The sequence below is a fragment of the Canis lupus genome, chromosome 14 (genome assembly GCF_003254725.2).
Source record: "Canis lupus dingo isolate Sandy chromosome 14, ASM325472v2, whole genome shotgun sequence".
Taxonomy (NCBI): Eukaryota; Metazoa; Chordata; class Mammalia; order Carnivora; family Canidae; genus Canis; species Canis lupus.
Genome location: NC_064256.1, coordinates 28,943,784 through 28,967,784, shown reverse-complemented (window position 1 = coordinate 28,967,784; position 24,001 = coordinate 28,943,784). Strand labels below are relative to the sequence as shown.

Genomic DNA, 24,001 nt, shown 5'->3' with positions numbered 1-24,001 from the left:
TTCTTTTGGCCTGATCAGCACATTGTTATCATATTTTTCATATTTTCAGCTTCCTAAAGGGTCCCCTCTTAGACCTTCCTCAGTCTCTATTCTGCTGTCACTGCCCACCATGCTCCATTGCTGCTTCACAGTTGGCCTCACTGAGACTCACCACCACTGGGCATTCCAAGACTCAATGTTGTTCCAACCAAGTTGTCATTTTATCCCTTAGGAACCTTCTGTTATTTCCTCTTGATCTGTAGCTACAGGGAAAAGCCCATGGCAATAAAAACTCATACACTTTATGGAAGTTCATATTGTAAACACTCATCTTTTAAAAGTTATCTTTTAAAATGGAATGCTTAATTTCCTAAGAGTTGCTATTCTGGTCTTTGATTCTCCCTTAGTAAGTTCTCTTAATTAGTCATGCCTATCAGTAGGATCTATAGGAACACTCTTGTGAGCAGGATCAAGGCTTTTCCTTCTATAAAACCACCTACACTTTATGTCTTACAGACTTTGTGATGTGTGCAGGAATGCATACACGTGCACATGTATGCAAGTACTAAAGAGATCATTGGGAGTGGATGATGAGAAATGCAAAAGAAAAGTACCTATGAAGAATACATGGCATTTTCTTCTGTACTTTTGTTTGTGCCTCATTGAATAACACTTTGGTGGACAAAAATGCTACCTTTTGTATATCTGTGCAAAGGAACTCTGTTAATTGTGGATAAGAAATTTACAGAAGGTGTACTCTCACTCCGCGTTTCTAAGTTGCTCATTTCTGCTGCATGCACATGCAGCCCCATGATCCTTCTTGGCAGAACCATCCAGGCAATTGTTACCAGCCTATCAGGGGCGAAATCAGAGATGAAGACTCTTCCAGTCCTTAGAATAAACTGTTTTGTAAAAATAAGATGGAGAAGAAAGATGGATAATTTGAGCTCATATGAAACACACACCTCAGGATCCAAAAAGAAATCACCCTGACATATTGAAAATATTGCATTATTACCAAGATTTGGCAAAATCAATAACCAAAGCCATGGATTGCTGAGTTTGGGTGCTATTCCACTTTAAGCACAGATAGAAACCGAAACTGGCAAACATCATCACCATTCCTCTAAGACCAATATAATTTAGGAAAAAAAGTGTGATTAGGACACTGCCAAAAACAGGAAGAAATTGTATGGATGCCCACTTCCTGAATGTTGAAGAGAGAACATTCTTGAAAACTCTGTGACTAAAAGGAGAATCTATTAGTGAGATCACTCTTCTCTCCTAATTCCTATTTTCTCATCTGCAGGATGTGTATATGAATTATTTCTACATCAAAAGATTATTACATGAACTAAATAGTACATGTAAAGCTTTTTACATAGTATCTGACATAGAGAAGTCATTCCATAAATCTTAATCACTAGAATTCTTATCCTGAGGTTTTTAGGACCTGGAGCAAAAGTACAAATGGTGGTCCATACACTATATGTCAAATATTTAAAAGTTTTAAATCACTCTAACCAGCTTGCTTATTGATGTTAAGTAAATAGACTCTCTGATTACCTTGGTGCCACAACAGAGAAAGCCAGATTCTAACCCTTTGGAGTTTCTTATGTGGAGGTGATAGCACAGAGGGAATGAGCCCCTGGCCTCAGCAATAAGCGATGGCCTTTTACTCTTTTCCACCCCTAGCTCTATCAAAGGGACTTCACTTTCATCTACAGCACAGTCTGTGCATATCTCCTGTGCATTGCAGCCCCTTTGCCAATCTAGGACCTACCCAGGGTACACACTAGTATATTTTGTCATCAGAAAAGAGGACTTTCCAGGCTCTAGAAGTAGATAGGGGCCTATTTGAGCAGAGTTTAAAGGAGGAATTATTATATTAGAAGCAATTATTTAAAGCCAATTGAACTCCCCAACACCTGACATTAATCAGGACTCCTGCCACCCTCTTTCTTCTTTCCCTATAAGCTTAAGTACAGACTAGATACAGAAAGTGGGAAAAAATGAATCTACAATTTCTTTGAGGCATCTAATGATGGATTTCATTGTAGAATTTTTGGTGACAGTGGTATGTGAACTGGAGAGTTGGTTCAACAAAAATGATTTTGTACATGGATAAGGACTTACAGATGAAGAAAAGGAATGGAAACTCTTATTTAAAGAGGATTTGAAAACAAATACTCACTGAATTCAGCAAAATGTGACAAGAAAATGAAGCCAGAGAAATGAATTGGATTTATAAATACTAAATTTAGAAAATGAAGAAATCTGGTGTAATAGGAAAAAGTCTTAAAATGTTTATGTGGCATAATTGTCTACAATTTAAAAAAATGTATTTTTTAAAAAGGATGTTAGTAAAAACTAATATATATAAAAACTAATATATAAACAATACACGTGTATAAACTAATATAAATATACACATATGTATAAAATTTTTTCTTCAGTTGACATTTTCCCCAAGCTCATTATGTCTTACCTTATTTTTAATAAAAATATCCTCCTATCCTCCCAAATTAGTTTTCCTAACAACCACTTTCATACTTCATCACAATGTGTAAATATTTATAATGAACAAGAGCAAAAATATAGATTGGTTTCTTTTGTTTTCCCTTCTTAATTCTATTTGCTTATATATCACCTAGTAAAAGGAGGTCTAAAGAAAATAAATGTAAATGCTTTCAAGTATATCATTTATTTAAAATAAGGGATCTTTATGGTCCCTTTGAGTTTTTAAGTTTTCAGTACATATCCTACCATATACATTTTCCTAAATCTATGAATCTTTTATAAAGAAACAAATTGGTTAAAAGCATTTAATGTTAGTCTTTAATGAAAATAGTCAGTGGTTCTAGAATAGATATCAGGTAATTTTCCATGCTTTATAAAGATTGATTACACCATTCCCTACTGTATGTTTGACTTTTTGAATTACTAGAGATCTCCTCTACGACTGATTTTTTAAATACAACTTTTATTTTGGAATAATTTTATATTCACAGAAATTTTACAAAGATGGTATAGAAAATATCTATATACCTTTATCTATTTCCCCTTAAGTTAATCTTACATAGTTATGATACATTTATCATACTAAGAAATGAACATTCAAAACTACAAAATTAACAATTTTATACTTTTGAGTCTGCTTATATAGGCCGATGGATTAGAATGTCATCTTCTCTTCCCATAAAAATGACTGAACCTCTAAAGAGAATCCATGTTCATAAAGAGGACAGCTTCAAATTTAGTAGAGGCCTCATAAGCCAGAATTAAATTCATTTGTTTTTCACTATTTCTTACTTTCAGTAGAATCTTTCTCCTGAAGCCACGCAATTTACACAGTTTTTGCTGGGCCAGCCTGGGTAAAGTCTAAGCTATGCCAAGAGTGTCTGATTGACTTTTATATACTTCAACTGCTCTGTGGATTCGTAGGGGACACTTAGTAGGCCGGCAGATCCAAGGAATTTCCTTTCTAGGAAAACCTTTTGTTTAGAAATCAGACAGAAATTTTAGACCATCATTAGATGGTTTAGACCATCATATTTCTTTGAGGAAGGAACAATACTAGCCTGTCTATGAAGATACTTCAGAGGGAAAATCCCAAGCCTCAGCTGTGAACAATTTTGCACACAGCCAAGGGGAACACAGGTCACTCTGGGAGCTAGGAACTGGTTCTGGCAGATGTCCCCAGGAAGCCTTAGGGATTAGGAGAGGAGCCCAGACAAGATAAAGTGCATGATTATTGATGGAGAATACAGTGCTTTATTGTTACCACAGATAACTTGGGGTCCTGTCTAGGTATATTGTTTTTATATATACTATTTTAGTACAAGTATCTTTTGGGACTGCATTTGTTACCAAGTTTTAAGTACATATTACCAGTTTTATTAAAATCACTTAAGTGTTTTCATACCTGTCCTAGAAAGATAAGAATGTTCACTGAGGAGTTTTAGAATAGTAGACAAAAGTACGGGCCTCAAGAAAAGAAAGTCTATACTTTAATCATAAAGCAAATCAAAAAAGTTTAACAAGACTACCATCAATGCAATTTTTCATTTTAAATTAAATCATGAGAATAAAACAATTTTCTTTTTTCTTTCTCTCTTAAGAGCTTAGTACATTATAATAGATATGACATTGAATGATTGCTAAATTAATGAAACCATTGTTAGAGTTCTCTACAAGTTTAGAGATAGATTTATAAAAGGTACATTTGGCTGGCTGGCTGCTCAACCCTATTTTTGTCCCTTTAGCCTTGAAACAGCCTAATCAGGAAACAATTCTGCACAATGGGTCAAAGGATAAAATCCCTTGAGACAGAAGTCAGACTATCATGACACAAAGTATCTCAAATTTAGGGGTTCTCACGGTTCTGAACCCCCTCTCCTACAGTCTGGTTGCTGTAACATCACAACATGGACTGCAAAACAGTCCTGTTTTAACACATTCTAAGTATTGCCTTAAATTTCAAAGGCCACATGTAGCCTTATGCGATGGGTTTCCTGGAAATTTTCCCCATGGCTTTGGGAGCAAGGAAAGGACTCCATACTCTCACACTATCTGAGAAATTTCCAAGTTTGGCCATTTATTGAAAGCCCTACTTTTGCTTCAGGAAACAAGATTACAATCTGACTGATCAAGCTTGACAATCTGCCTGCCTGGAAATATCTGGGTATTCACTTTAGAAAATTGGTGCAAAAGTGTTCGTAAAGTGGCTTTACATAGGTTTAGTATTTAAATAAGCAACACACGTGCTGCTGAAGGGGCAGAGGAGGGGGGCAGTCAGGATTTTATAAGGCTTTTATAACTCTATTCCCTAAAGTTTAGAGCACTGTAACAATGGTTTCATTAATTTGTGAATCATTCAATGTCATCTCTGCTATAAAGTACTGGACTTTTAATGGGTTTAGGGAGAGAGGAAAATTATTCCTATGATTTAATTTAAAATGAAAAATTGCATAGTTAGTAACTTCGTTAATTTTTGGTGGGGGGAGCTGTAAAATCTTCATCTGATATAAGGTTATTTTTGTGATAAGAGTAAGCATCTGTTTTCACAGTCTCTCTGACAAGAAGGATAGAAAATATATTTAAAATATTACATGATGAATTAGGTTAGTTATGAAATTAAAGAGGGTTTTGAGAAATATAAAAGGTTACTATGGTGGATTATCATAGCAGGTGATTTTGGTGCCTCATGAAGAATCCTCTCAGGCTACCTCTGATTTCAGCCACAGCTCATGTTGGCAGCTTCCTTCAAGTGCAAGCTGGGTGTCCACTTGCTTTCTGCCTCTGGGCTTTACTTTCTGAACAGAAACTAGAGAGGCGGGAGAAGGCCACTTCTATACTTTTGTATCCTGTATTATCTGTATAACATTTTCACTGTTGGTATCCTTATTTGTGGAAAACTAAAATTAAAGCATGCTTAAGACAAGTTTGAGAGAACATTTCAATCCAGGTCTCTATACTATGTGGTTTGAATCAAATACTAAGACCCCATGTTGAGGCTGGAAATGTATTAAATTTACTCAGCAGATATTATGGACAACTTACCAAATTTAAAACATGTTGTAGGCACTGAAGATATAGCCATTAAACAAGATCATTTTCTTCAAGGAATTTCTAGTCTTTTGGGAGAGACAGATAATCGACAACTAAAGCATCAGTATTTGGGAAAGTAGGAAGTTCTATGGAAAAAAAAAAAAAAAAACATGGCAGGGAATGCCAGAATTCAACAGGGGTTGAATTTTATTTTTTTAATTTTATTTTTAATTTTTATTTATTTATGATAGTCACACAGAGAGATAGAGAGAGACAGAGAGAGGCAGAGATACAGGCAGAGAGAGAAGCAGGCTCCATGCACTGGGAGCCCGACGTGGGATCCGATCCCAGGTCTCCAGGATCGCGCCCTGGGCCAAAGGCAGGCGCTAAACTGCTGCACTACCCAGGGATCCCAGGGGTTGAATTTTAAACACAATAGTCAAGAAGTCCTCTCTGAGAAGGTAGCATTTGAATAGAGAGCTGAAAGGCATGCGGTTATTTAAGGGAAGAAAATTGCAGGCAGAGAGAAGAGCAAGTATAAAGACTGAAGGCAGGTTTATGCCTGGCCTGGGCAAAGTGAGGTCCGTAGTGAAGCCAATACCTGACTTTTAACTAATAATTTATTTTTTCTCAGTCTCTAGTTTTGTCTTTTGTAAAAATAAAGGTAATACTAGTCATAAATTCATTGTGAGGAATGAACCTGTCATTTTGTGTAAACCATATAGTTCAATAAATGTTAGCTCTGGTTACTCCTTCAGTTGTATCTATTCCGCTCTCAGAGGAAACATCAGTGAAGGCTTTGGATTCAACAGATTGCAAATTTAAAATAAAATAAAAACTGTTACACTACCTGGAAAGTTCTCCCAACAGAGACTTGGCTTTTCCTCACCCTTCAATTATATGATCAATGGCTTCATTTTGTTGTTCTGGCCTTGGTGTGTGCCATGTGCCAGGTACCAACATTCAAAAAGTATCTCTTTATGGGATACCTGGGTGGCTCAGTGGTTGAGCATCTACCTTCGGCTCAGGGCATAATCCTGGGATCCAAGATCAAGTCCCACATTGGGCTCACTGAGAGGAGCTAGCTTCTCTCTCTGCCTATGTCTCTGCCTCTCTCTCTCTCTCTTAAATGAATGAATGAATGAATGAATGAATGAATAAATAAAATCTTTTTAAAAAAATTATCTCTTTGGAAAGGATCAGGGGATTATTAAAAACCTGTCTGGTCACAAAGAAAAAGTGCAGTATAGGATGCTTTATAATAAGAAAATTTAGTCTTGATCATCCAGGGCTAAAGATAAGTAGTCTTTTCTAAGTGAAGAATGAGAAAGAGAAACTTTTAGGAAGAGGGAGTATCACGTGAAGTTTCTAAGGTAATAGGTGGATTATTTGCTCTCTCCTCAAGGGACATTTTTGGCAGTGTGTGGAAGCATTTTTGATTGTCATGAGGCAGAGAAGTGCAATAGGCATATAGTATGGATAGGACTGGTCTGCCACTAAGCATCCTACAATGCATAGGATAGTTTCACAATAAAGAATTAACAGACAGTGAAATACCAGTAGTCTTGAGATTGAGAAACCTTGTTTTAAGGCAAAAAAGTGCTTTCATATAAGAATCGAAGAAGACCCCTGTGACTAGCTCTTATTATCACAGAATTGTTAAAACAGGTAGGATCTAAATTAATTGAATTTAAATAAAAAAAATTAAAAACCCAGATCGGATCTTGATCATAAAGGAGTTATATAGACTTAATTTGATTGTATCCTAAATTCACATAAAGTCACTGGAGAATTTTAATAAGGTGTCGGTGAGAGTTTAGAGGATAGGTGGAGTTGGTAAAACTTGATTTATATTTGGAAGAGATTATTATAATGGGAGTTTCAGTTGAGGTAAATTCCAAATACAGGTGTAGTTTTAAGAACAGAACCAGTTTTAAGACAGTTAAAGCACTCCACCACACCAAAGATATAAGACAGAGAATGGGTAGAGATTGGAAGAGTTTCAAAGAGGATTTCTTTTGGAGGGAGATACCCTGTCAGGTGCACTTCACTCCTCTCCTCTCAGTAAAGTCAATCCCTGCTAAGTCCACCTAAACCAAAATTGGGAGAAAAGGTTTAGGAAGTTCATTTAGAAATCTTTATATGTGGACATCGTGTATGAGTCAGATCTGAGTGAGGTAAAGGATGGGAAGCTGACTAAAGTGGCTATTGATAGTAGAGCAGAAGATTGCAGTGTGTGGTCTCTGAGTTTGATAGGAAAACATGTAGCCTGAAGGCTAGATGTGTGAGTTCTGCAGGGAGGAAAGGGGAGACCATGAGCTGCTTTGGGATTGTTTTAAATCTTCCAGAAAGAACAAAGTTGCCTCAGCATAAGGAAGAGGAAGTTAGATGGCCAGCCATCCAGAGGATGTGGAGGAGCTCAAAATGAGGAGTGATAAAGCACTTGACCATGTCAAGAATTGCAGCAGAAATATCTTCACCACTAGAGGTGAAGGATGGAGGACAGTACAGGGAGGAATCTCTTAAAAAAAAATGAAAGCGGGGACTCAGGTGCACAATGTTAAAAGTATGACAAAACTAGAATGTACTAGTTGAAGCTTTCTGCTGTGGTACAAATCAAGTAAGAACTATCTCCTTATCTCTTATCCTACCTGGTGGTCAAAATTGGAAAAGTCAGAGAACATGGATAATAAGATGGAGCAGAAAGAGAAGAAGTCCTGCATGAGAAATGAGTGAAGAACCTTCCCCTCTTCCTTATTATCAATTTTCTTCTTTCATCAGTCATGAGCTAGGACAGGAAAGACATTTCAACCTTAGGTTAGGAATTTTGATGCAACTAACATTTTAATTTATGAACTCAAACTTTATTTTGAGCAAAAAACTAATTCTGTAGAATACATTTAAAGAAAAATTTCAAAAATAATTTAGTATATTATAACATTGCTTCCATCAATTTAATTAAATATAACAGTAACTTTCACAAATTGAAACAATGGACAAAACATGGCTCCTCTTTGGAGACTAGAAATGGAGCAACAATGATAGAAAGTGTTATACCAAGATAATAACCCCAAAATAAGGGTGATTGAAAATCACAAAATATCTCTATTATGTTCCAAGTTCTTTGCAGGGGTAGGGCAGCATTGTTTACTAATCATGAATCTTAATTGAAGAGCACCTAGGTGAATCAGTCAGTTGAGTGTCCAACTCCTGATTTCGGCTCAGGTCATGATCTCTGACATCCAGCCCCAGGTAGAGCCCCCACATGGGCTCAGTGGGAAGTCTGTTTAAGATTCTCTCCCTCTGCCCCTCTCTCTCCTGCCTCTCTCTTTCTCTCTTTCAAATAAATAAATAAATATTTTAAAAATCCAAGTTGATAGAATAGCCACATATTTGAACCTTGCTATTAAGAAGAGAATTTCAGAAGAGCTGAGTTTGGCAATTAAATGTTCCAGTCCTAAAATGACTCACATCATGTTTATTAACTAACATCTCATTTGTCAAAAGTAGCCACATGGCCCCATCCCAGCAAAAGAGGGGAAGCAGGTATAATCCCATATAGTTCCCAAAAAGATGACAATTTTGTCAAATTGTGTTCATATAATAATCAAAACAAGTGATAATAACTTGGATTAATGTAGTATAAATAGATATGGACAAAACTAAATGGGTAGATTCAAAAGATATGCTTTATTAAATTATCTTAGTCATTTTTTAAAAACTTTAAATGCCAATATAGTTAACACACAGTATAATATTAGTTTCAGGTGTATAATGTAGCGATTCAAAAATTCCATACAATATACGATAGTCATCACAAGTTGACTCCTTAATCACCATCACCTATTTAACCCATCTCTCCGCTTGCGTCTCCTCTCATAATCATTTGTCCTCTGTTTCTTGGTTTGGCTCTCCTTTTGCTCATTTCTTTGTCAAATGCCACATATGAGTGAAATCATATGGTATTTGTCTCCCTTCGACTTCACTTAGCAAATGGTAAGATTCCATTCTTTTTATGGCTGAATAATATTCAGAGTTAAAAATATGCACCATTTATTTGTTTTCTAAGAAAGTATATGAGTCCTTAAATAACGTGAATATGTAAAGTGATAGATTAATACATATAAACATGATTTGGTACCTGCTGATTGTTCAAGGGAATGCTCTAAGGTATCATCATTATCTGTAAATCCTCCTATTATATACAATCCTCGTAATGGTAACAATATCACAAAACAAGTAAAAACAAAGTCACAAGGATGCAAGTAATTATGACTACAGTGCCTTAGCATGTGTTTCTTTGACTCATTTGCTGCTTGTTACCACAAGTTACAAGGTATTTGCATTACAGACTATATTGCTAATTGTATGTTCCTTCACATTTTGTTTTTAAGGTATTTCTATTACTTTTTTAACCCAATAGGGATATAATTATGAAAGTATAATTTCCATTATAGAGGAAGTCTTTGAAGGAAATTTGAAGTTTAAATTTAATATTTAGCTTTCAAATCTATCTTTAATAATAATTCATTATTTTAAAATATGCCTAAAAACAATATGAGACACCATGAAATCCTTCTTCAGTTTATATTATTTGTGGAATTGAGGAAAGACTAGGAATTGGCTTCAGGTAAAATACTTTGTATTATGAGACAAAGGTTAGTCATTTTTTTCCATGTATGAAGAAAAATGAGAGAGAAAAACAGTAAATGTGAAAATAATGTATTGTAGGGTATATACAAATGTTCCTCTTCCTAACAGCAAATTAGATTTCAGTAAGTAATATGGCAACATATTGGGGATACAGCAATATAAATTCACTGGATGCAGGAGTACAGACTGAGAGCTAAAACCCATGCATAAAATGTAATCAACTCTAATTTTATGAATTCTTGTTAGAATAGCAAAATAAATATATGTCTATACATCTATATATTTTGTTCTCAATCTGTCGCATCCATTAGATGGTAAACTGTGCCTGTCTTCTCAATTTAAATGAGAACAATAATTTTATTTCACATGGATTTCATGGAGATATATGAACACAAGTTGAAAATTGCATTTGTGATCTACCATGATACATTCTGGCTACCAAATAACTTTGAAAAGGAGATAAAAGTAATTTACATTCAAGATCTGTCATTTATTACCCATACCACCTTGAGGCTTTTTATTAATTCTCGAGTTTGCAAATATGACCATAGTCAAGACTTTTAACTTGATTTACATAGTTCTGGGCGCTATCAATAGATTTCAAGGAGACTGTTAAACTTCTGAAATTTTAGGCATGATCCTTTACATATGCATCATGTGTATATTTTAGAAAAGAAGGTTCTTGACTCTCATCAAATTCTCAAAGTATCATGATCCACTGGAAATTAAGAACTGCTGCTCTATTTACCTCATGTAATTCATAAAGTAATTACAGACTAATTGGCTCAAGTGTCTAGATTTTCTTTTTTTTGGTGTTTTACAGGATTATTTTTACAAAAGTGAGAGAAAGGACTTTTTAGCAGTTCACTAGGATTTCTACATACATAGTAAACACGTGAGAATGTTGAAGTCATATTAAGTCCTAAATGATGGGAATTCAGGTTGATTCAAGTGATAATAGAAATCCCATACCTCATCTTTACCTGTGATTCCAGGCCCCTTGCTTTTGTATTATTTGCAGATAGTTAAAGATGCAATCATTAATAATCATGGGAACAGTTATGGTCCATGTTTTACACTAGCATACAGAAAAAGGTCAATGTTTTGTCAAGTCCTCAGACTTGAATCTTTTTCTGTGACACAGAATTTGAATTATACTAGTAGTTCTGGGTTAGCCTGTGCCACTATACTTCTATCCTAATTCATATTTTCGATATCACTCCAACAATGACTAAGGCATGACACTGAGGATTACAATAACAGACAAAAATCTTAAAAAACATAGTCATATTGACTAATGCTTAGAAGTCTGGAGTCCAATCTCATCTCTGGCATAACTTCCAACAAATTTAGATTTAGCTTCCTCGTCCACTAGAAAAAAAAAAACTGCAATATTTCTCTGTTCTAAAAGTGGAAGTCCACAATTAATAATTTCATTCCCATCATTTATTTTTCAAGTATTGACTGCTTATAACTCTAAGGCACTGTGAAGATTACAACGAAACTGGCAGGGAGAGCCCCTACCCTCAAGATGTTGACTGTCTGAGAGGAAACCCATAAATGTTCATAATATTTTAAAGTGGTGAGTTTCAAAAGAAAGATATATATTTAATGTTTACAGTCAGTGTCATAAAGTGGTGTTAGGACTACCAAATATATTCACTTATGTGACACATGTACAGATGGTGACCTTCTATATGATAATCTTGGTGCATTTCCTTAGAAAATTCTGTTTTTCTTAAGTCTGTTGCTCCACGACTTTTGGTTCTTGAGATTTATGCTCCCGTGCAGTCTGGTCCTGAGCTTCATTAGCACCTGATTTACCATGAGTGCAGATGGTTATTGGAAATAAAAAGTCAGCCATTTCCTATGATTAAATCTCTCCTGGGCTGCATCTCTCTCGTAGCTATTTCCTTACTATTGCGTATGATTCATTTGCAAGCAGAACAGTGATTATTATATGATTTTTAAATCTAAAGTGGAAAGGAAAGTAGATTATTAGAAAAAGTCTAGTAGCTTATTAATATATATTATATGCTACAATGAAATGATTTTACTGAAGTATTAGCAAGATGATAGATTTATGGATGATGAGAGAAAATTACTCTATTGTGACTATTGAATGTAACAAAAGGAATTCAGAATTTTTCTTTCCTTTCTTTTTTTCTTTTTGTTTGCCTTTCTTTATGGAGTTATTGCTTAAATCAATAATCCCTCAAAATGCCTCCTCATCATGGTCACTTGCTTCTACTTTGGACATTAATATTATTGCGAGTCTAGAAAGCAAAGGAAGGGAACTCCAGGGTTGTTAATGGCAAAATCTATATTTTTTTAACTAGGAGGAAAGCAGAACTTTGTTTTTAACAGAAATATTTTACTAGTTTTATCTGCTCAAAAATAATTTTTACTTTTTTCACAAGACACTTTCATTTTGTGAAAACAGTGCAGTAGTTTGGAAATTTTATCACACTTTAAGAATTTTGCATATTCTTTATATTATACTGAATTAATAAAGTTGATGACCACATAGTATAAAGCCAACAAATATAAGAGAAACTTGTTGATTTCCCTGATTATTACTATATTTATTTGCCCTATCATATTCTTTTTCTTCAAAGTAAAAGTCTAGTTGTTCAATTGAAAGACAAATACAAGCACAATCACTAGAGCTCTTTTCTCTCTCATTCATTTCCATTATTACATTTATTTAGGTTACTTAGTTTCAACTCTGAAGGTTTGACTACACAAGAATTCTGAAGAATGAAATTCAGCTGTCACTTTGGTGATCTTTTCATAACATGTTTTGCTGCCATTTCCTGAATGTTCATATACCCTACAATTTTATCAAAAGAACATCCACATACCAAAGAAATATAAATTTTGTATGTGTACTGCAACTAACAACATACATCATAAGACACATAGGCTGTGAAGCTAAATACCTGCCCCTAACATGCTAGTACAATCTTATATTGAGCTAACTTTCTGCCTTTTAACTCTTTAGCCTTCTTTCATTTCATTTTGTTTTAGGTATCTGCTTTCTACCACAGGCCCTTTGTACTTATAATCACTTGTGCCAGAAATGTGTTTCCCTCCCAGTAGTTATAACCTCTCATGAGGTATCTTTAGTTTTCCTTCTGTCTTATCATAGCAATTTCACAGTATTTGTGTATTTGAGGAATTCCTATCTTTCCTACTACACTATATGGCAAGGACTATAGACAGAGCAATGGAAAGTTTTACTGACTTTTGTATAAGTTGTGCTTAGCATATTATAAGATATACAGCATGTTTTGGGGTGTCTTCTCCATTTCTGGTTAGCAACACACCAAACTTTGTGGCTTAAAACAAGAGCAATTAAGTATGTCTTCTGTTTCTGTGGATTGACTGGGAAGCTCTTCAGCTGCAGTAAACCAATGAATGAGCAGGGCTCAACTCTTTGATTGGATCTTCCTCTTCACATCATCTTCCATCCTGGGCTTCTTCACAACATGGAGTCTTTGGCACAGTGCTCCAAGAGGAGGGAAAAGTGGCATTTACAAGCCCCTTGTGGCCTGAGCTCTGGAACTTGCACACTACCACTTCTGCTACATTTCTTTTGGTCACAGTGATTCCCTAAAGCTAGTGATGCCCAGATTCAAGGGGTTGGAGAAAGAGATTTGTCTGTAGAAGGGAAAAGTGGCATAGCCCCACTGCATAGGGGCATACATAAAGGACTGGGAAAAATTCGTGTCCAGTTAAATAATCTACCATTGTGTTCAGTAATACTTTAATTATTAATACAATTGTAATTCAATTTGGAAGTCCAGAAATTGGCTGATTAAAATGTTTCTATTTTGTTATATTTGTTTTGGGCTTTTATTTCATATATACTCTGCTCTAAGAATGAGAAGAGAGGCAGAGAGTGGTTTATTAATTCTAAGGGATAATAAGCAATCTAATCTCACATTTAGACAAATAATGACTATGAGCAATATGAGAATAGAAACTTTATTTTAATCATTGATGAATATTCAGTAACTAGAACAGTACTTGGAACATAAGAGATTTTCAGTAAGTATTGGTTAAATGAATGAGTGAACACAACTAAGAGACATTCCTTTCTTTGCTCTTTTCCTTCGTTCCTCGGGAAGTTGGTTTTTGTTTTCATCTATCTCAAATGATTAGGTTCTAAACTTTTAGGGAAATAGCTGAATAGGAAATAGAGTTCCTACTCACATATGTGATTTCATGAATCCATAATAATGAACTCTGGCTAAGATTTAGTGACACTGAAACATATTATATAATTATGAATAATCTTATGATTATTTTATGAGTATTTGACCATTCACTAAAAAGTGCCTCCCAGAAATTTTCTTTTCATACTGATGGATACAAAATGACAATGAGATATTCTCTCTAATCTGTATAATCTGTTGAGAATAAGAGACATCTCTAAATGAGTCATTAACCTAAATGAGTGACTATAAATATCCAATAATATTCAGAATGTAATCACTTCAACCCTATATGTAAGTTCAGATTTTAGTACTATTTTTGTGGACATGTTTTGCCTCAATTGAAAAAGTACAGATGACGTTTTATTTAAATGCAACATATTCCAAAGTATTTCAACATAGCAAAAATTGGTGATTTATTGATTTGTTTATGGTAATATAAATTGAAAATAGTTTTATTTTATAAAATATTTCCAAGAGGATTTCATCTTCATTTATTATCTGTTAATACGAGCATGATTTCAAATAGAAGGAAATAGTATATGGACTGGGCATATTTTTAAAATAAAACTGCAGATAATACTAGAGAGAAAAAGAGAGGAAATGTTTCTTTCAAATCTGTCTTGGGATTTTTCAACATGTACTTGAATATACCAGCACAATGATTAATCCCCAAATTATAATGCCTACTTCTGTCAATTAGTTTATGTACAAGTCAGCCTGAATATTTTATATAAATTATAGCATATTTACTATAAACAAAAATAGATCATGATATTTCAGGGAGTCATCTGGGTCCCTTAAGATATAAATCAGTGACAAAAAAAAATGCAATCTAAATAAGAATAGATTTACTGACTCAGGTGTTAAGACTAGATAATTCTTCAATTTGATTAAAAATACCAATATTTTCAATATATCTCAAGTATCTGATTCCTATCTGTATCATTTTTATACACAATAAGTAATGTGTTTGTTAAACCACTCCTCAGTAACACTGGGAAAAGGGAAACTTGTCCCTTTTTTTTAGTTGTAGTGTGAGAGAAGTTTTAAGGTGAACAGCGTTTTAAAAATGCAAAGTTATGCTTCTTGTCACGGAATTAGAAAAGGACTGCTGATGTGTCAAGAAAAACAAAAGGTAAACACTTAACTAATTTTAAAAGAATAGAAACAAGTTTTATTAGAAGTATTTTTTTTAACTTGTGAAACTGTGGTAGTCTTCACAGAATAAAAGTAAGGGAAATAATGTGTGAAGGAGCTAGAAAGGTGTAATTTTTTTCTTATTTTTGCAAGTTTTTCAAAATATAGCACCTAAAAATTGGTTAAGAGAAACAGTAAAATGCAGCAAGGTATAATATGTTCTAATGAACATAATTAGTAATTTAAAATTATTTTATAATACTGAGGATAGCAATAGAGAAGTATTAATTGGCCTTTTAGTGATGGAAAGTAAATGTGTTTTCAAAAATATTTGTATAATATCTTTTTCCTCAAGATGAACTCCTTATGTTGTATTATGAAACTGCTTTGTCTAGTGATTTGAGATGTCATTCATATTTTAATATGCAAACATATTTTAAATGTCATTATTCAGAGTTATTTAATAATGTGAACTCCTTGTAGTTCTTAAGCGTTTGAAGTTACCGTTCAATTTATATTCTAGTTGTAGAGAGTTGTCCATGTGTCAGGACAGAATACAGGAACTGTTTTTACTGTAAGTCTGCTGAAACTCTTGCATTTAATTAATTTCCCTGAAACTAAGTAGGGACTTTTTAAATATCTGTTGAACTATATTAACACTATATTCTTATATTAACTCTATATTCTTATAACTGGTGTTTAAATATTTGATTGGTTTAGAACATTAAAGAGAGAGGGTGACAGAGAGAGACAGAAAAAAATGAAAGAGAAGGAAGAAAAGTCAGTTGGTGAGAGGTAGAAAGAGAGGGGATGAGCAAGCAATTCTTTCACCATCTAGCTCAACATACTCAATTCATTTCATCCCACTAGTTGTCCCTGCTGCCTCTGAAGGCTCTTTGGGCTTGCAAGTAGCCCTCCCAGGGGGCAGTATTTTAAGCCTGTGATGATAGTCTCATCCTCATTTTGGTAAATGCAAAAACATAATTGTATCATGGCTCTCAGAAGTGATCAGGCTCTTACTCATTTGTTCAAGTTTACTAAGTAATAAAATCTATATATCACTTAAAATAGAGGGGAGGAGGTGGTAATTCCTTTCCAGGAATTAGAATACGGTTCCATTATTCAAGATATCCTATCCGTAGTATCAAAATGCACGAAAACTAAATTAACTCCCAGATTGCTTGGTAATCATGAATTAAAATAAGGCAAAGGGATGGGTTGAGGAACTGTCATTTCCTTCCTTAAGGAAGTCTTGCTCTTCCCTTTTATTATGTACGTGCTCATGGCAACCTGTAAACCTTTGTTTTAACTCTTACAACAATTAATATGAAATCATTTAAGATATTTTCCTGATAGAGATTAAGTATTGTGCAAGCACAGACTTCTTTAATTTTATGTACAAATGTAATTACAATGCCTTTTGTAGCACCATGGCCAGCGTAGGTGCTTGGTATGGAATAAATGAATTCCTATCCCACCAGAGAAGAACAGTTTAGCTTCCAGAGTTAGGCATGGAGATATGCTAATTCTCATATTTGTAGTGCCTTCCTCTTTTTGTTTTTAAACATATGGAAGGCAATGTTCATGTAATAGATGCTTTCTAGTTATGAATAAAATAATCCATTTAAATAAGATATAGCTTTCTTTTATATTAAGGCACACAAAGCATAATTACATTTTCACTATCAATTTCGGCTATGCTCTACATTTTCCTGTTCATATTAGTGAGAAATACTGTATCTTAAATATTTCTCCAGTGATCTCATGGTGTATTTCATCAATTCACATATCAACAGATGACTGTTTTTAAATTATTTGATAAGTGGGATGGGTGAAGGAAAGACATACGGACTTCTGAGCTGCTTAATAGTCATTACAGACTTCATTGACAATCAAAGCATAAGATGCAAATTAGAGATACTTCAAAAAGGATTGTTTTATGAATTTTTTCAAAGATTATTTCAAATATATATACATGGAAATAATTTTTAGAAAATTCAAGAGGACACCAAGTCTGATGACAAAATCAAATTTAGTGGTAGTGTCAAGTCTAGTCAAATGATGAGCACAAGTAATTATGTTGAATAGATATCCTCCATGTTAACTCCTTTATCTGTTCCCACAGAGTTTCACATCTAGAAAAATAGTATTGTATGACAAATAGATCACCTCATTTAGATTTTCCAAATATCTCATTCATAATAATTTGTGTGAAAATTATCTAATAAACAATAATGAGCTGTGTTCAGAATACAGAAAGTAACAAAATACACAAGATAAATAAAAGCTTATTTATAAATCTCACAAGAGTAAAATACAGAGACAGACTGTTTTCAGAGTTGGCTGATAAGGCATTTAACTCTGTCAGGGATCTGGGTTAGCATCTCTGGATTTCCCATGCCTTTTCCTTCACACTGGCAAATTGGCTGCTCCATCTCCAATTATAATCTCCTTATTTGGCAACATGCAAAAACAGGAAAGGAGGGACAGAGCTTTTATTTTGCGTGTGCCTCTTTACCAGAGTGGAAAATCTTTCATGGAAGCCCATAGTATACTACCCTCAGGTCCCATCGGTCAACTCTAGATTACATTGTTATCTTTAGTTTGCTGATTTCAGGAGAGAGGAATAAAAGCTCTTTTAAAACAGAAATATGAACAAAGGAGTCATCTAATGATGACCTATCTGAACTCTAACATTTCCCTTTTGGCTTAGAAAAAAAAGTTTCAGGTGATGCTGCATTCATTATTTTATTTAATGAGAGACAGTATAGGAAAAAACCTTGAATTTCTTGAGTTAGGTTATGCTCCTTCCATATGATGTGGGGAGAAGTTCTCAGCCTCATTGGGTTCACCTGTGACAGTGCCATGCTCAATAAGAGTAGCAATTATTGCTATCACAAATTTCTTTTTTTTTTTTTTTTTTTTTACAAATTTCATTTAATCTTTCTAACAATTTTCTTAGGGTAACTTTTATGATTATGAAACATTTAATAGTAAAGATCTAACTATTACTGAAAGATTGCATTGTAAACATGCTTGGACATAATTTAAACATTTTATAGGTTTAGTTTTACATTTTGTATGATTATTAATTTATCACAGCTCTTTGGAAACTTACTGTGTGTATACATACTTCTTTAGTATAGATTTTGCAATGTGGCATCACTACTCCTTTTATACTTTTCCATTCTTACATTCCTAATTATTTCTGGTAAAAGAAAAAACAGAGAAAACATTTAGGAAAGAAATTACCAGCATCACAATAGAAATTCTTATAGACGAAACTGCTCATTTAGACCACATATTGTTTCTCTTTTATATAGAGAATTGAAAAAAAAATTGAAAAATCATACAATTTTTTTATCCTTAGAGGCGTCCTTTTGTATGAGAGATTTCTTTTCTTATGTAAGAGTACTTCAGGTTAAAAATTGTATTTTTAAAATATCCATCTTTTTTCACAAACTAAGATGGAGTATTATATGATTCTGTCTGAGGTTTCTATAGCTTGTTTCATCATCTCCTGAGGACTTACCAAGCATATCTTACGAATCAGCATTAGATACAAGCATTTTTATATGTCATTAAAAAAAATTATAGCTTTACCTGTTGTTTGGAGATGTGTAAAATATCTGCTCTCTTTGGTATGAATATAAAATATCCCCACTGTAGTCATTACAGCTGTTTCTTCCTTATGAAATAATATTATCAACAGTATTCACTTGCTATGAAAGGAGTATAAATTGCTATTTTAAAAAATAACATGAATTTCAGGGTATCAGTAAAATATGTAGTATTTGATGACACAGAATATAGGGTCACTTCTGCTACTAGTATGTTCCTAAGGATAGTAATTGCCATAAAATTATAGTTTCAAATTGCTATAAGCAAATATAATTATTTACATACTTAAATGCTTGATACTATGATTTTTTATAAACTGGAGTAAAATTTGCCATTTATTCCAAAATCTCAAACTTTGAACAACCTTTTTCATAACCATGTATTAGTGTATTTAGAGTTACCGGTCAAAAGCAAAAATTAAATCTCTCATTTCATTTGGTTGGCTATGGCATTCGTTATGAACAAATACCTATTACTGTAGTCCATACAGATGATGGTTTACAGCCTTCAAGAGGTGACAAAGTAACTGCAAGTTTCTCCAGCTTTTACCCCATTGTTAATCTATGGTTGTGGCACGGACAAGTCCCTGCTGCCCTGCCACCCTTCTGTTCGCTGCCCTTATCCCATGAGTGCTTCTCTCTGCTGGAGTTGCAGCTCTCAGATGGCTGCTGGTCCACCCATGAAACCAAGTCCCACTGGGGCCCAACCACTTGGTTTGTGGTTTCTTTTTAAAAATAATACCTCACTGTGTTTTGGAATAAATGAGTAACTTTATAACCAATGTTTAGTGTAATGTCTTTTGATAATGAAAAACAAAAGTGAATTGATTCTATGACCTAAATGTACCACTTTTGGCACTGACCCTGTTGCCACGAGCCACCAGTGCTGCATGTCTTATCACGGATATGTTAGACAAGTTTACAATTCCTGTTCTGTTCCTACCATATTCCATAGAATTAGGAGACTGAATTTTAACATTAAAGTTAGTGAGTTGTTAGAAACACTATTCTTCACAAGACAACAATTTTCAAACCAGATTTGAAGTAACTGTTGAAATGTTTTCAGAACAGGACAAAAGTGAAAGAAAGCTAATGAAAAAGATGACATTTTTTGAAACATCCTTAATGAGTAGAAAAGCATATTGGCTTTAAATCCTTTTTAACTAGCTACTTAAGACCTTATGTGTTTGCTTTCATAAGAAAAGCAATGCTCAAAAGGGGTTTATTTTCTTATCTGATGAGCATGTTTTCCATACAATGTGGATAGAATAGCTTAGTTAAGGGTGCTTGAAAAAAGGATTCATGTGTCTAATAGAAGCCTTTTCAGTTTTATACACATTAAGTAGTAATATATTAATAATATATATTTATAATATAATAAAAATAAAAAAGACATCTGTGAGAAAAAAAGTTGACCTTTAATTTGAGTAATTTTACTGAATTAAAACTTTCTGTGTATTTATGACTTGAGTTTTCTACAGTAAGATAAATGAGGCAGTTTGACCCCTCTCTTTATGTTGCATCTTCATTAGCAATGAACTTAATATCTAATTAGGCTCTTTGTTATTCTTTTTGGGAAATGCACTAGCAATTCATGTTCCGTTTGTTTGTTTTATGTTTGCTGCATTTACGATACTTAGCAGACAAAAACCAAATCAAGAGATGTGTACCAGGAAGAAAAATTCTAAGGAAAGTATATTGCTAGAAATTAAATTACCAAGTTTAGAACTAAATTTCATAATGAAGAGAGTGATCTTTTGCTTGAGTAAAATCTCTGATTTCCCTGAGGATATGTAAAAGTGGCAAAGTTACTATTAGTAAGAAAATCTTGATAAAGGTGAGCTAATTTTTTCTAAATTTTTACCTGAACATCTGGTAGCCAAACACTTTAAATATTAAACTGAAGCCTGTAGACTTACAATTAAATTCATTGAAATAGAGTTTAATATATTAATGAAAAAGATTACAATAATATGAATAACTTTTTGTGGGACATTTGTCATCATACCTGCGATCACAAAACCTGTCTAAGAATACAATATATTTGACTTTGGTGTGGGATATTTCATAGTGTGTTAAATGTCCAGTTCCTTATTCTTAAAGTCCAAAGCTATAGATAGGTTTTCTCTGACAAATTTGAGTTTGAATTATTTGGAACATTTTCTAATGTGAGCCATAAAAATAAATAGCATACATGTTTAAATGTGCTTTTTTGCATTTCTACAACCTAAAGACCAGTTTGGTTGAAAAAATAAAATTTAACAGCTCTTAATTTGTCATGTGGAATCTGATTCTATGTGTTTTTTATTACCTCCATATATTTATCTAAGTGAAACATAAAATGTTGTAATAATGGAGAATTTAAAGCAGCTTTTGCACATGAGCAGTAATGCTAACTAATATGGTGAATAAAGGCTGAATGTAAATTCTCAGAATTCTTTTTTTATGTATTTACTAAAGTTGGTATATTTTGGTTAGCTGATACAACTTCCCCATCATCTTAATTAAACTGAAGAATTTTGATGGACAGAATGGAAAAAAATAGAGAGTAATCATTATGTGCAATAAAAAGTCTTGTGTGCATACATATACATGTGTGTATAAGTGTGTGCATGTGTATTCAGTTTTCTAACTGCAGCACAGTATACATTAGGTCACAGAACCTACCATCATATAAATCCAAAGTTCTTCTTTTGCTGGGATAATGCTCTGAAATTCCGACATGTACACCAGAAATAACTTTGGTATGGCAGAAATTAGTACAATCTTAATATTACAATTAGGTTCCTATTGATGCTGCCTCACGTATGCTCTTCAGATTGAATCTCTCTTCTCAGTTTCCATCACTACTTGGTTGAGGCCTTCAATTATGTTTCATTTGTTCTATTCCAACAGCCACATTTCTGTTCACTATTAGCATTCAACATTTTAGCCGTTTTATTCATTTCTGCTAAACTTATTGCTCATATAACAGAGCTGGCCATGCCACTCGACTGGTAATAAACTTCTGTCAGCATCCTATTAATCTAGAATATCACATCCAAACCCCTTAACTTGACATACATATCCTGAAACAGACCCTTATTATATCATACCCTGTGTTCTCTTAAGTTACTCTGCACTCCTAAAACTTCCCAGAACTTGTCTTTCTCGTTTGAGGGCCTACTTCTGCTTACTTATTAAAATGTTGCCTTCTTTCCTAAAGCTTTCTGCACTCTCCTGAGTAAAAGTAGTTGACTCACTGAAATACTTCCCCATAACACTTGGCTCATATTTTTGAAGAGCATTAACTTTTTAATGATTTTGTATGCCCATAATCTTACAGCATTCCGAGCTCCTTGGTGATAAAGATAATTGTATTCATATTTATATATTTAGAATTTATCACAGTAGCATATGGAAGTTGATATCCTTATTAAATATTTGTTGAATTAATGAGTGGATGAATATATGAATCCAGGAAGGTCTGGATAAAACTAACACAAAAATGTTATTAGAAAACTTGCTGGACGTAGAAAGACAATTCCAAATAATCATAAAACATCCTCTTATTATCCTAAGATTGTCTCGAAACTACTGCATATGACCAATATTTCCCTCTTAATTTATTGAATGACATGTTTTCATCAGAGTGAGTCAAAAGGAAAATACTTTTAATTTTTGTAACTTCAGACAGCGAGTAAATTTGCAAAATTACATGTATTCTCTGAAGTAGATATTTGCATTAATTTAATATAAATTTGTATGTAGGCTCAGGCCCACAGATCTTGGTGTTAAATGTTTACCCTTGTTTTATCTAATTAGCTATCATCTATTTTTAACTACTCATTCATAACTCAAGGAAAATATTCTCTAGAAAAGAATGAGGATTCATGGTACTAGAATACTAGGAATAGGAAACTTTCAGACTACTGGCACAATTATGGCAATTGATACAAGAAAAGCTAGTGAAGGGATGCCTGGATGGCTCAGCGGTTAAGCATCTGCCTTCAGCTCAGGGCCTGATCCTGGAGTCCTGGGATCGAGTCCCACTTCAGAATCCCTGCATGGAGCCTGCTTCTCCCTCTGCCTATATCTCTGCCTCTCTCTGTGTGTGTGTGTCTCTCATGAATAAATAAATAATATCTTAAAGAAAAAAGGAAAGAAAAGCTAGTGAAAATTTTGTAAAGAAACAAGATCTTGTATGAGACTATATTACTGAATATATCTAAGTAGATGAGATTATTTTTATAATTTGTAATTTCATATCAGAGAACTCTATTCAACACAGTATAATAATAAACACTGTATTGGGTTCCATGTTGTTTTCCATAACTAATCATAGGGCTGAATTAAGTAGTAAGGTCCTTACCACATGTATTTTAAGTTGTTGAACTGTTTTACATTCTATTGTGAAAAGCACATGTCATCATTTGTAAGTCAAAAAGATTAATTTGATGAGAGAAGTATATTTGAGTATGACAAAAATTTTTGTTTTGCCTTTATGTGTGAAAGTATGTATCTCTTTATACCTGTATTTTCTTCTAATTGAGGGCATAAAACCTTGTTAAAATATGTATAATTAAAAACTGCATTTTTTCATGAAAATTAATTTTTAAATCCAGTATTGGGTAATATAAAAATCTAGTCAGTCTTTGTAAAATTACATTATATCATCATAAACTTATTCACCTGGTACAAAGAAAGATATGGTTACTGGGTCAAGGGAGACAATAAGTTTTGATACTGAAATATTTTAAACTGTATTTTCTTTGTAACTCTTGTTATATTAATAAATACTATTAGTGCTTCTTTAGCTTTTCCATCTTGTATCATAATTTCCCACTATTATTCACAGAA

The 24,001-nt window shown here is 33.6% G+C and overlaps 1 protein-coding gene across 8 annotated transcripts in view; it reads left to right on the top strand.

Annotated features, from left to right (window-relative positions):
* Positions 1-24,001, top strand: part of DGKB (diacylglycerol kinase beta) — a 695,350-nt gene that overhangs the window by 478,510 nt on the left and 192,839 nt on the right. The gene's annotated exons all lie outside the window — the stretch shown is intronic.